Source organism: Rhinopithecus bieti, unplaced genomic scaffold (genome assembly GCF_001698545.2).
Source record: "Rhinopithecus bieti isolate Rb0 unplaced genomic scaffold, ASM169854v2 scaffold_4907, whole genome shotgun sequence".
NCBI classification, from domain to species: Eukaryota; Metazoa; Chordata; class Mammalia; order Primates; family Cercopithecidae; genus Rhinopithecus; species Rhinopithecus bieti.
The window spans coordinates 59,750-73,934 of record NW_016804501.1 but is presented as its reverse complement, the minus strand read 5'-3'; positions in this window follow the sequence as shown (position 1 = coordinate 73,934).

Here is a 14,185-nt window from a genome sequence, read left to right as displayed (position 1 = left end):
GGTGGGCTCTCTGACTATACTTCAGGTGTTCTCTGCCTGTGGGAAGGGACCTGCCTATGTCTTCGGGAATGGGATTAGGGTCAGCTCCTGCATCGGCGGTCAGGAGCCGCCTCTGTTCCCACAGCTCCTGTCACATTAGCACTGCCCCCACCCCATGAACTCAGAGCCCACTGCGGTCAGAAGCTATGTCTCCTTGCTTGCACTGCTCCCATCACAGGATGAGCGGCACCAGAGACATTCAACCCTGAGTGTGGTCCTGGCCTCCCTGGGAACCTCAGCGTACCTGCTATGAGGGTCACCTCCAGGCTTCAGCCCGGGGACTCCCAGGACAACCAGAGATATATACATACATACATAGAATAGTGAGTCCCTCCAGCCCCGGCTGGGATCCAGGGAACCAAAAAGATTGCTCTGCCCTGCTGCATGGAGTCACACCTCCAGCCCCAGCTGGGACTCCAGGACACCAGTGTTGCCTCTGCCCTGCTGTGGGGTCACCTCCAGCTCAGCCCGGGACTCAGGACACCAGTCCTGAGTCATGCAGGGCTCGTTGCCTCTGCTCTGCTGCTGTAGCTGCCAGTTTCAGCTGCAGGAGGAGGAGGAGTTGGGACATCAGGAAAGAGGCATGGAGCTCCTTTGCAGAGAAGCTCAGAGGTTTCCAGAATGCAAAGCAGGCCCCCCGCCTCAGAGCACACCCTGCAGTTGGAATAGCAAAGCATTGGCTTCCTGAACCCCAGCCCCATGGGCGTTCTGCCTTGGGGAGCAGCAGACTCCAGGCTTCAGGGTGAGAATTCTGTTCTCTCTTTGCATTAGAAATGTGGATCTAACAATTACAGCTGATTAGCATGCAAAAGACAAACAACATTTGGCAGAGCCTCCTTTCACTTCTAATGGTTCCCCTCTGAGCTGCCCAAATGGTTGCCTGGCATCTGATTTGAGTGGGCCCAGGGGGTTTGCTCAGCCCTGAGGCTGCAGTGGGGAGGGAGCAGCTGGAGCTGCTGGCACTGACTGGGCACTCGCTCTGGCCAGAGGGGACTTCAGAGGTAGGAACAGCCTGGTGGGGAGGTGTCAGCTGGAGAAGAGATTCAGGAAAAGTTTGCCCTGGGCAAGGGGAGCAGAGGAGCGGGCAGTGAGGTCTGCAGGGCTGGGCTGACCTGCGGCAGGGGAAGGAAGGCCTTTCTCACTGTCCCCTGGAGGTGGCGAGCTCCCTGTCACTGGGAAGGTTCAAGCAGAGGTGAGATGACTGATCCATGCCCAGGAAGCTCCATCCTCTTGCAGAGGGTGGTCCCAGTCAGAAATCCCCGAAGCTGCCTGATGGAAAACGGCATCCATGTGGCGCTTCACCTCCCAGGTCTCCCTGGTGAGTCTGAGTCTGCTGGGCCTGAGGACCCTCTTGTCTCTGCTGTCCCTCTCAGGCCTGAGGGCCCTGATTCTGGGCGTCTGTGAGCCCTAGGCCTGAGGCTGGCCCTGGATCCTCTCAGCGCAGGTAGGGTCTCTGGGAGGGCAGGGGTCTCTGAGCCTCAATTCTCCACCAGGGCCCCAGAACCCAGAACAGCTCCAGGCATGTGGCGAGCTCTCACCTGGCCTTTGTGGACACACTGAATGTGAGGGAGAGGACACTGCCCCCCTTCTCCTCTCCCACCCCCAGGCTAGGAGACAAGGAGCCTCCTCCTGGGGCCTGGGCCACGCAGCCTGAGAAAGCGAGCACTGCACCATGGCGGCGCCGGGGAGGACACAGTGCGGACTCCTCTGGCCCCCCAGCCCACAGCGTCACGGGTCACGAGGGGTCTTTCCGCTAAGGACTAGCTGACCGATTCCCTCCCCTGCCTGAGCAGCTGGCAGAGAACCTGTTTCAAAGCCTAACTCAATTTAGGAGCAGCCCTGGCCTCAGGTGTGTGCTCATGGGCAGATGTCAGGCCCCCATTGCTGCTTCCCACTCAGGAGCCTCATGTCCACTGCTCTGCAAGGTTGGGCTGCACTGGGCCAACGAGCACTCACTTCCACCCAAACATGGGGCCCTCCCGGCCGCTCAGAGGCGTCTCCAGCAGTGGGGTGGGGGGGATCCAGCAGGAGCAGGCTTCACACAGGGCTTCCGCTCGGCAGGAGCCTCAGAGGAGGGGTCCCTCAGAGGCCACGTCCCTGGGGGTAACAGGAGGATATGGGTGGGCGCTGCAGCCGGTGGGGTGTGGGCGAGACCCCAAGGTCTCCAGACACGCATGAGTTGGCAGACGGGGGTGTTTGGGCTCTGTGGGCCTGGCCAGGCTTTCCCCTGCTGGGGGTCAGTTCCATCAGGGTGGGGAGCAGGCTCTGTCTGACATGACGCTCAGTGCTTTTCAGGCGCCTGATCCTGGAAACCCTCCAGGGACACATGAGCTTGATGCCCAGGAATGAGCTCTCCTAGGGGAGAGAAAGCCACCTCTCACCCACCCCCACCTCCTGCCTGGTGCTGCCCTTTAGGAGCCTCTGCCTAAGGTCGGGGGCTTGGGGGCTGCACTTGCAATTTGCAGACAAGAGCCCCCTCCAGGGCAGCCGCTCTGACCCCATGGGAACCCAGGATTCGGCTCAGAGCACCTCTTCCTGGTACTTTAGTGAAACTCCCCAGTGCTCCAAGGATGCAAACCCGCAGCAACCCCCACTCAAGCTCTGACCACACAGGGTCCCCGTGGCTCCTTCAGAGCGGGGAGGGGCAGCGTTCTGCGTGCTCAGATGTGGTCATTTACGTCAGAGCTTTGCGGAATCATTTGAAAGTTGCTTAAGAATGTTATTTGCCTTGAGTTTAGTGAATTTTCAACAGAACATTAAACTCACGTGTTTTACATAAAAATTTAAACTAAAAAAGGATTCTAGAACTGTAGAAATTAAGCGTATTTCCTAACAAGGGAGTCAAGTTCATTTGAATAAGCTTGGAAAGCAAGCTGGAGACATTTCTGCCTAAGGACAACAAATTCAAAGACTTACAGGTTATTTATTCCTTTAATTTCCCCTCAAATGCAGTCATAAATCCATATTATATGATGTTAATGAATATTTATTTCTCAAATGAAATATGTGGCTGTTAGGATTTTCTAATGAAAGGCAAGGGAGGAGGGAGGCTCAGTCTTCTGCAGGTTCTACCATCCGCGACGGCCTCAGATGCTCCCAGAGCCCCCAGTGCAGGAGGCCTGGACCTAACAGGGTCTGCAGGAGGCCCTGGAGAAAGGAGAAGCCACCCCTCACCCCACAAGGAGCAGAAGCAGGTGAGGGTGGCACCTGCCAGGGTGCGCCATACTTCACAGGTTGCAGGGTGCCCACCCTCCGCTCCCTCTCCATGCACACTCATGCCTGTGGGTGTCACAGGAGCCACACCACACCTGGACCTGCGAGTTCTTGTGGTCTCTTGAGTTCCAGGCACACAGGCCCAGCTGCTGGCCTCTGCAGGTCTCTTGGGCTGGGCCAGGTGCTGCCCCCAGTGCAGGAAGGGCAGCCTGCCCATTCCCGCTTTCCAAAAGCTTCTATCTGCACCACCCCCCAGCTCTCCAGGCAGCCCCAGCCGAGCAAGGGGCTCTGTGCCTCTTCTTGCCCACGCAGGTGACTTTGTCAGCAAGATGCAGAGGCTCCCGGGAGGGCTGGGGTCTCTCAATGCTGTGCACAAACTACGGTGCCCAGGGTCCTCAGGCTCCCTCAGGGAGGGGCAGGGGTTGGGAGGTGTGGACCGTGTGAAGCAGTGGCGGAGGCCCCTGGGAGCCTGTGGGAAGACAGGAGTCCCCATCCCCACCTGCCCCAATTGCGCCTGTGGGGCTGTGTCTGTGCTCCCACCTCCCCGCCCAGCTCGATGTGGCCCAGGGAGGTGAGCAGGGTGGTCCCAGTGCAGGCGGGGCCCTCTGGCTGGGCAGGCAGCCTCAGGGGACAGGAAGGGCCACTGAGTGCTGTGGTCAGGGCTGGACCCCAGCACCACCCTTTGTTGGAGAGGTGTTCTCGGATTTGAGGGGTTCTGAGGCCAGACTCAGACCTCCACCTGGGGAGCCAGGTGGGGAAGGGCTGAGGTTCAGAGCTCCCTCCCACTCCTGGGATGGGAAAATGACAGGACCAGAGCCTGCCCCACCCCTGGGTGCGGTTGGGTGCCCGAAGACCCTCCCGAGTCCTGTCTGATCAGCGGCTGCCAAGTCAATGACCAGGACTGAAGCTTTCACTTCCTGTGAATTAGAAGCCGGGTGTGGCCCACCCTGATCAGATGTCTGGGCTGGAAGCTTCTTGTGGTGAGACAAGTTAGGGGATTTCCAGGCCAATCAAGAAAAAGGCAGGACCCAGGGTGGTGGGTGTGGCCCCCACAAAGAGCTTTACTGGCAGTGAGGAGAGGCTGCCTGCGGATGAGGCCCCTGACCCTAGACAGGGCAGGTTCACCCCCAGGAGGAAGCAGGAATCAGAGAGGGCACCGTGCTCCGGGGAGGTGGCTCAGCGGTGCCAGGGGCTGCAGGGCTTGAGATCCTTTATGGCCCTGGGCTTTGCCTCCTTGGTGCTGGCAGAGGCTGGGTGGTTTCCCTGGAGATGCGGAGCTCACAGCCTGGAGATGGGAGAATCCCTGCCTGTTTGGGTTGTGCCTTGAGTCACCGAGGTGCAAGGTGTGGCCTGCGCCAAGGGCCCTCCTACTGGGAGGTGGGCACAGAGGCTGATGCCAGGCTGGCGCCAGCCCACTCACAGGACAGTCTGGCCTGGGGGGTCAGGCAGAACCCCCCAGCCTGGACCCAAGCAAATCACCCTCAAACCTGCCATCCAATGCACCCTCCTTCAGAGGTCAGCCACACAGGCTGGCAGGGTCCTGCTTAAGGGTGGGCACTGATTTTCCCTGGTTGCCGGACACCACCCAGTGACTTTTGCTCTACAGCCTTCTCTGAGCTGGGAACCTCTGGGCTGCTTGATCAAGGGAGCAGGGAGGCCCAGGCTCTTCCCCTGGGTCTTTCATGTCTGCGGGTGAAAGGCTCCAGGCCGTTTATCTTTCAGGAGGGCGGATGGCAGGGGTACAGGGAAGGGTCACAGCAGGATCCAGCTGCAGTTAGGAAGGACAAGAGATTCTGTCCGCTCCCTCCCCTGAGCCCTGAAAACCACTTGGTTGCGCCTGCAGGGTGAGGCCTCTGTTCACCTCTGTCCTGTGAGTCCTGCTCCTGCGGCCTCAGGGGTCCAGGCAGCAGGTGGAGAGGCTGCTTCCCAGCTGAGGCCAGATTTGGGTCTCCTCTCTGTCACTCTTATGTGACTCCACCTCAGCTTCCCTGCCCAGCCACGGCCACCATGCTGGGACCCTGGCACCCCGAAACAGGCAGACAGGGGACAGGCCCCTCTCCCCACTGGCAGCCTCGCTCCCCGTGGGCCTCGCTGCCCATCAGGCTAACTGTTAGCAGCAGCAGGGACTCCGGAGAGCCCTGAGAGCAGTTCTCTGCCCCGGAGCCAGGTCTTCTCCCGGCAACATAAGCACCTTGCCCTGGAACGCACAGAGCTATTCAGGGGCTCAAGGCTCCCTTTTTGTGACCTGCCCAGTCCCTCGGTGGAGGCTGCTGGGTGTGGATCAGGCTTTGGGAGCAGGGCCTGAGACCACCATTGTCAGGCTCCAAGTGCCCTCATTTATTCCCCACATGCTCAGTGACCCCTGAGGGGAGTGGCAGGGAGGCTGTGTCCTCCCTTGGGTCTCACCATGGCGTGTGCCAGTGCCCAGGCCATGTCCCTCAGAAATGGAGGCGGGGGAGAAGTGGATGGGGAGAGGGAGGGTGAAGAGGGAAGGGAGAGTGAGAGACAGAAATGAAGGGAGAGGGAGAAATGGGTTGGGGGAGGGAGAGAAAATAGAGGGAGGGAGAGGGAGAGGAGAGGAGCTCTTAGAATTCTTGGTAGCTCTGTCTCACGTTCGGAGGTCAGAGCGGCTCACTGGGCCCTGGAGGCCCCGAGTTGGACACACGGTCTGTCCGGGGTGAGCAGCTTGTAAACGGGGCGTGGTCCATCACAGTCCCTCTCATAAATGAGAGCTTCCTTCTCAGCTCAGGGAGCGACCTACATTTTACCTTTTTATTGAAGTTCAATTTACCGATCGTGAGTGTACGCCTGGGTAGATTTTCACAGTGAACACCGCTGGGCAGCCGGCGCCCCACGCAGGAAACAACTCCGCTGGTACCGGAGAAGAGCCTCCCACCCCTCCCGCCTACCACTGCCCTTCCCGCAAGCCCAGCAGTGGCCACAGTGAGCCCTGAAACTGAGGATGGCACAGGCTGACAGGTGTGGTGAGGGCCAGGGCTAGGGACAGCTGGCTGGGAACGCTGAGGCAGCTGCTGTGACGGGGGCAAGTCGGCGGCCGGCTCTCCTGTACCCAGGATCACAGATATGCGGGGACTCTGCCTCCGTTTGTCCTGGAGTTGCTCATGCTTTTGGCTTTGTTTACATTGCTTTGTGTTTCTCTCCCTTTATTCACAGGGAATCAGTCCACTGGAAAATCCAATTAAAATAAAAGAGATTAGAGGCATTTACTGTTACCCTATGAAAATTTCAAATAGCACTGGGAATACACTGCTTAAAATTGACTCCCATTAAAATTAAACAAATAGTTTACATTCGGCATTCATTTCCTTGGTCAGGTTTTGCGTTGTTTCCATGGGAACACACAGCATTTGTGCTGAATGTGGTGCCCTGCCTGGCTGATGTCCTTTTATGCTTGGCTGTGGGTTCTTCCAGTGACGCCCAAACCCTTCTTTGCCAAAGTGAGTCTCTAGTGAGTGGACGAGTCGTCCGGTGCAGCATCTTTCAAGACCAGCTTCATGGTGGGTCCACAGGAGTTTTGCCTCAGGAACCTCTGCACTCAATCTTTGGGGGAAATAGAACAGGACAAAATAGAACAGAGCAGAACGATGCGTCCTGAGATGCAGTCTGGTGTGAGGCTTTATACATCTGCAGTGAACTGGAGCAGACTTTCCAATGAGCAGCCTCCAGGAGAATTCAGGGCTCTGTGTCAGTTCTCACTCAATCAGCAAGAAATGCCCTGAGTTCTGATGAACGGCTGAGATCAGACGAGACACTGGAGAGAAAAAGCCAAGAAATGGACCCCATCTGCAGCCATGTCACACGCCTCACGGCTGCCTCTGAAACAGAATTTGTGCTCCTTCGTCTCAAAAAGCAAAGACTAGAATCAGGAATGGGGCAGCTGCGGCAGACCCTGAGAGAACGAGGGCTGATGGAGGCATCCTGGTGGGGCAGCCCTGAGCCGCCCACAGCAGGGGAGGCTGTCCAGGGAGGCAGCTGGTCACCACCCTGATGTCTGTGGTCACGAGGATCTCAGATGTGGGGTCCCTGGGGGAACTTGGGCTTAGTAGGTAGCAGAGTTAAGCACATCATGCTGGCCTGAACTAAAGCGCCACGTGAAAGCTCCATGTCTCCACTGAGCTGATGTCACCTGTCAGGCTGTGTGTGTGGCCGGGGACACTCTGCGACCCTGTCTGCAGCTGGGATCTGGAGTTTCCAATGGACAGTTGCATAGAGGCCTGGCATGCCTTGTGGAATCGCAGTGCTGAACGCACCTCCTCACTGCATCAGGCTCCCAGAATAAAGGGCTCCCACTGGCACAGTTTGGGGGGTAGCCACTGAAAGGATGTCTTGAAGACGTGGGACTACAGACACCCGGGGTGGGCCGGCTGCCGAGTGCCTGCAGTGAGACCCCGCCTGTTAGGAACAGTTGACTAGGTCCTTACCAGCACCTGACAGGAGCCAGCCCAACCCCAGCCCTTTCCTGGGCATTTGACCGTGGAGCCAGAAGACTCCAGGACACTCCAAGATGCTCAGATTGAGCATCTCCTCTGAGGTAGAAGAGACGTCACCTTAGGGGCTGGGGGTTTTTTCTGCCTCAAAGATTAGGTTGCAGAGAAATCAGGTTGTCGGGCGAAGAGAAAAGCAACCGCAAGCAACAGGGCGGGGGTGGGCTGGTCCTTCTCTTAAGGAAACCCTCCCTTTTCCTGACTTGTCTCTGCCATCTCTTGGGACACCCCTGGGGCCCTGTGCCGACCCCGCCTCCGTGTGCTCCTGTTCAGGAATAGAATCCAGCTGTTGGCAAGGGCTTCCTGGGAAGGGATGGGCACTAAGGACTGGAGTCTTTGTGGCCTTACTGTCTCTGTTGCAGTCACTCAACTTTGCCGTGGTAGAGTGAGGACAGCCACGGGTGACACACACATGAGCAGGTGTGGCATGGCTCCAGGGAGCCTTCATTAAAGCAGCCAGCAGATCCAGCCAGCAGGACGGCTTGCGGAGCCTGATCCGGTCCCACCCCCACCGTGATCACCACAGAGATCTCAAGCTTCTACACCTCCGCCCTGGAGCCTGCGGTCATGTCTCTGGTGGACACCTGAATGACCCTGGCACATCTGACATTCATCATGATGGCATTACTGAGCGCTTGCTGTGTACTTAGTCTACTGCCAGGGTTAGGGTTAGGGTTAGGGTTAGTCTCGCTTAATTCTCTGATACAGAGTCTGCAGCTTTGTCCGCCACCCTGTACTGCCTCTCACATTTACCCAGAACGAACTCTACCTATATCCCCTCTACCACACTCCCCACAGCCTCCTGCAGGCTCAGTGACGCTGAGTTTCTCACGTCTGTAATGCGAGAGTTAGCGTTGGTTCTCCCCCTCTCACTCCCACACTGATTCATGTCGTCAGATCTCCTTCCAAATATTTTCCACATCTGCCTGCCTCTTCCCATCTCTCTTGCCGTGGCAGTGAAACAGCAAGAGAACAGACATCGCTCACTCCACCTTCGTTAAGGGCTCTTGCCCCTTCCTGCTCGCAGGCTGGGATAGTTTTACAGCCCTGAGATGAAACACAGACACAGCAACCACTTAGTTTTAAAAACTAAGTCTGAGATTAAAGGAGAAACATGTAAATCACTGACTGTTTCGTTAAAGATTTACAGGAGATCGTAACCTGACCAAGGACAAAGAAGTGGCCGACCTACATTTTTGCTCAACAATTCTACCTCTATGTATTTCCTAGAAAACTCCTCACCAGTAACAAAACTGTACTTAACACTCACCAAGCACTTACTATGAAGGGAGCACAGCTCCAGCCTGCCTGAGGATGTTACTTGACTCTTCACAGCAGCTCTCTTGTGGAAGCACTTACGTAAGTACTGACAGTACAAATTTTCCACACTTGGCAGATGAAAGCAAAGAGGAGTTGAGTAATGGGTCCATGGTTGCTATGGTTTGGATGTGGTTCTCTTGTCTCCACCAAAACTCAGGTTGACATGGGATCCACAGTGTGGTGTTGCGAGGTGGGAGGGGTGTGGATCTTGGGGATGGATCCCTCACGGATGGCTCGGTGCTGTTCTCTTGGTAGTGAGTGAGTTCTGGCTCTCCCAGGAATGGACTTGTTTCTGAGAGAGAGGATGCTTTAAAAGCCTGGCTTCCTGGGTCCCCCTCTCTGGCTTCCTCCCCTGCTGTGTGATCTGTTTGCACACACCTGCTGCCCTTTCACTTTTCTGCCATGAGTTGAATTAGTCTAGGACCCTCACCAAATGCAGCTACCCAGACTTGGACTTTTCAGCCATCAGAATCGTGAGTCAAATAAACCTATTTTCTTTATAAACTATGAAGCCTCAGGTATTCTCTCCGAGCAACACACAATGGACTAAGACAGTGCTCACATGGGTAGTCAGTCCTTGAGCCTGGATTTGTGCCTCTAACCCATGCATCTGACTCCCGAGTCTTTTCTCTCAACCATGGCAGGACAGAGCCACTTGTACAACTACACAAATGTGTATTTTTAGGATAATTCATGGCAAAACTTATGAGCCCAAAGTAAAACAAATTTGTAAGAGCAAAAATTCTACCAATAGAGAACGTATTAAACAAATCACAGCATAATTATGCCATGAAATATTAAGTAGCAATTACTGAAGAAGTGACCATCCTGTGTGCCCCAGAAGACTATCTGTATACATGTACGTATGTGCATGTACACATATCACTCACACACATTCACATGACTGTGTTCGATGGCTCTGAAAAACTAGCACTGACCTGCTATGGGGCTCATCCCTGAGGGCTGGATGAAACGAGGACTTTCATTTCTTTCAGCATTTCTCAATCTTTTGCAACTTTTACACAACTTGCTTCTTTGAAGAGGAGAAAAAAAACCCCTAAAAATAGAATAGAAAGAAAAGTGAGAGAGATGATCAGTGCAGTCTGGCTGGCAAGCTCACGCCCGTGGGACTTTCACTGGGAGGCTGATTCTGTCAGGATGGAGGAAACAGCTGACAATGGCACTCAGCAGAGGCTGTGGACTGAGCTTCCCCAGGAAGGTCACCCATTTCAGTCACGTGTGTCTCAGCTTCCTGCTGCCAGTCTGTCATTCCCAGTGACTGGGTGTCGCCCACACCCTGAGGGGGTTGGCAGGATGCAAAACTCCTAGCAGGCCCCTCCAGGGCGGGCCAGTGGCACACAACAAAGGCTGGCCCCTGACCTGGCCACTGTGAGTGCACAGCCTGGCTCTCCTCCCCCAGCTGTGATGCTATCATAGCCCCGAAGCTGGTGAGGAGGGAGTCCCTGTGCGTGCACATGCCCTAGAATGAGGTGGTTCCACACCATCTAAGGGGGGTCTCCTAAAGCAGCTTCCCCAGTGTTCTGCATGGTCAGAACTGGGGATGCAGACGTGTGCTTGTCATACACGTTCCTGGGCCCCCAGAGCTCCCGAACTCGCATCTCCGTGGCCGGGGCTCCAGGTCTGGGTGTATAAGGATCATCCCAGCACATCGGGCAGGTTGGGGAGTGCTGCTCTCAAGTGATTGCTCTCAAAGGCAGCGCCCCCCGGGGCTGCTTGTAACTCAGACCCCAGATCCTTGGCCTGTACCTAGAGTCTGACTCTGCAGAGATGGTGCCAGGGATCTGCATTTCAACAGTGTCAGGGCGACCCTGCGTGGGGCAGAGGCCTGAAGATGTGCTTTGGGGAGCACCATTTCAGAGCAAAAGAATGCTCTGCGGTGTGGGGGCGAGGGGTCGCCTGCTAACAAGGCCTTGTCCTGGCGGGAAGACCTCAGAGAGGAAGACGATGGCAGCACAGGACGGGCCTGTGACCTGACCACTGCCCAGAGACATTCCCATGCCAACCGTGGGCTGAGCAATGTGGTCTCGCTGTGCCCAGAAGAAGATGGGCCAACACTGCTGAACGACTGGCAATCTCAGTCACATCTTCCCACCCCCATTTCTAGCCAGCAGCTTGTGTTCCTGGAGGCACAACCCTTAGCAGATGTTTAGTGTCCTTTAAGAGATATCTTAAGATTAGGCACATATATCTCCTACACATGCCACAAATACACACACATGTGCACACACACCTATACACACATGCACACACCTCCACATGCACACACACCTATACACACATGCACACACCTCCACATGCACACACCTCCACATGCACACATGCACACACCTATACACACATGCACACACCTCCACATGCACACACACCTATACACACATGCACACAGATGCAGCTCCTTTCTGGAAGGCCCTGGGTCTGTGTTTCCCCGTCTTCCTTCCATCCCTCTCTTTCCTGTTCCTTCCTTCCTCCCTGTCTCTTCCCTTCCTCTCTCCCTCCCTCCCTTCCTTCTTTTCTCTTTCTCCCTCTTTCTTTCTGTTTCATTCTCCTTTTTTCTTCACTTGACAATATATGGGCCCACAACTGTACATAGGGAATATGGACCAACCTCATTCTTCTTAATGTTGCCACAGTATTCTGTGATATGGATGCACCGTAGTTTATTTACCAAGTTCCTTTACACAGCATTTTGATTATTCCTCATCTTGTCAAACAAAGATACTATTAAGATCCAATTAAAATAGCTTGTCTTTGTGAATCTGAGTGAGTGTATCACTAGGATAAATTTCTAGAAGTAGAATTGTTGGCTAACAGAGTAGTGCACTCGCTATTTTAATAGACATTGCCAAATTGCCTTTGACAGAGGTTGTTTATAAACAGTATTTAATGGGCTACTACTACCACTACAACAGATACATATACCCTCCCAAACCATCCTTAGCTTGAAAGGATCTTGTCCAGATGACATTCTCCTTAAATGTATGCATTCAAAGCAAGCCTATTCAAAATCCTGGAAGATTGTTTTTGCAAAAATAAATGTGTTGATTCTAACAGGTGTGTAACCACACAAGGAAAGAGGATATCCGAGATGAGCAGAACAGCAGTGACCGAGGTGCAGGACGGTGCCCTCAGACATTACACTGGTGATGAAGAAACAACGTCAGAAAGACAAGCGAGGTAGTGGTCACCCTGAGGGCCTAGGAATCGTCACACATGTGTGCCAAGACTTCATTTATGACAAAGGTGACCCTGCAGGGTGGCAGGAGTCTTTCCCATAATGCCTTGCCAATTGGATATCCATAGGCAAATAAATGGATCTTCCAATGTTCCTTATCCTCCCCCAAATCACTTCCAGGTAGAGCATAGTCCAACTGTGAAACAACTTTCAGAAGATAACAGGGGAATAACTCTTGGCCTCCTGGCAGAGGTAGACGTTTAATAGAAAACAAATATAAAGGGTTAAAAAGTTCTTGGTTGCACTTAATTAAAATTAGGAATTTGTGGTTATTAAAAAACGTGTTATACTATTACAGTTGGGATTAAGTTAAAAAAACACAACATGTTATACACTTTGGGAGACTGAGGTGGGAGGATCGCTTGAGCCCAGGAGTTGAAGATCACCTGGGGCAACATAGAAAGACTCTGTCTCTACAAAAATGAAAATTTAAAAATTAACCAGATGTGGTGATGCATGCCTGTGGTCCCAACTACTCTGGAAACTGAGGCAGGAGGATGGCTTGAACTCAGGAGATCAAGGCATCATAGAGCTATGATCTTGCCACTGCACCCAGCTTGAATGACAGAGTGAAAGCCTATCTCAAAAAAAATTAAAACTAGAGATATAAACCACCCAGGAGGAGAAGCTATTTATACACACGTAACTGGCAAAGGACTCATATCCAGAATATATTTTTTAAAGTCTGTAAGTCAGTAAGAAATAGACAACCCAATTGAATAGTAAACAGGTGTTGTACAAAAGTTGTATTATTATAAGTTTGTTTTGTGTTTCCACATTTTATTTTCTACATAGTTTAAGAGACAGATACATTTAAATATTATTTGTTTCTGTTTTTGGACACATGACATATAAAGATATAATTCCGTGACATCAACAACTGAAGGAAGTGGGAATGGAGATGTGAAGGAGTGGAAGGTTTTGCGTTATTGACATTTAACTGGGATAAATTCACGTTAGAGTGTAGCAACTTTATTCTATCAGTCACAAAGAGAATAACTGCAGGGTATACGCAAAAGGAAATGAGAGAGGAATTTAAACATTTCACTACAAAAAATTGACTACACACAAAAGAAGACAATGCAGAAAAGGAGGGACCAGAAAAACGATAAAGGACGTAGAAAACACATTCTAGAAGGACGGAGGTGAGCCCCTCCCGCTGCTCCTGTTATCAGTCACCTAAGAAGGGAGGAAGCTCCAACACATGCCACAGTGTGATGCACTTGGAGGAGGTGATGCAGGTGCAGTGGGATCCCACTCACAGGATGGAGGGAGGGATTGATGAGTGGATGGAGGGATGGATGGATGGATGGATGAATTGATGGCGGGATGGATGGAGGGATGGATGGAAGGATAGATAAAGGGATGGATGGAGGGAGGGAGGGATGGTGAATGGAAGGATGGATGGATTGATGGATGGAGAGATGGATGGAGGGATGGATGGATTGACAGAGGGATAGAGAGATGGATGGAGGGATTGATGGATGGATGGATTGATGGAGGGATGAATTGATGGAGGGATGGATGGAGGGAGGAATGGATTGATGGATGGAGGGATGGATGGATGGAGAGATGGATGGTGGTGATGGTTGCACAGCAAAAGCAATGTACTTAGTATCATCAAACTGTACACTTAAAAATGGTTAAGATAGTCAATTTTATGTTATATGTATTTTACCATGATAAAAAAAATTGGTCCCCAAGCCCCACAATATATTAAAAACAGCAAACATTTAACCTGACTTTCCAGGAACCTCAACCATGCGTGGACATGCGGGTCACTTGCTTTTGCCCTTGGGCCCAATCGCTCACCTTGCTTTGCTCTTCTTTGCTTCCCAGGGGTGCTGTACTCCCT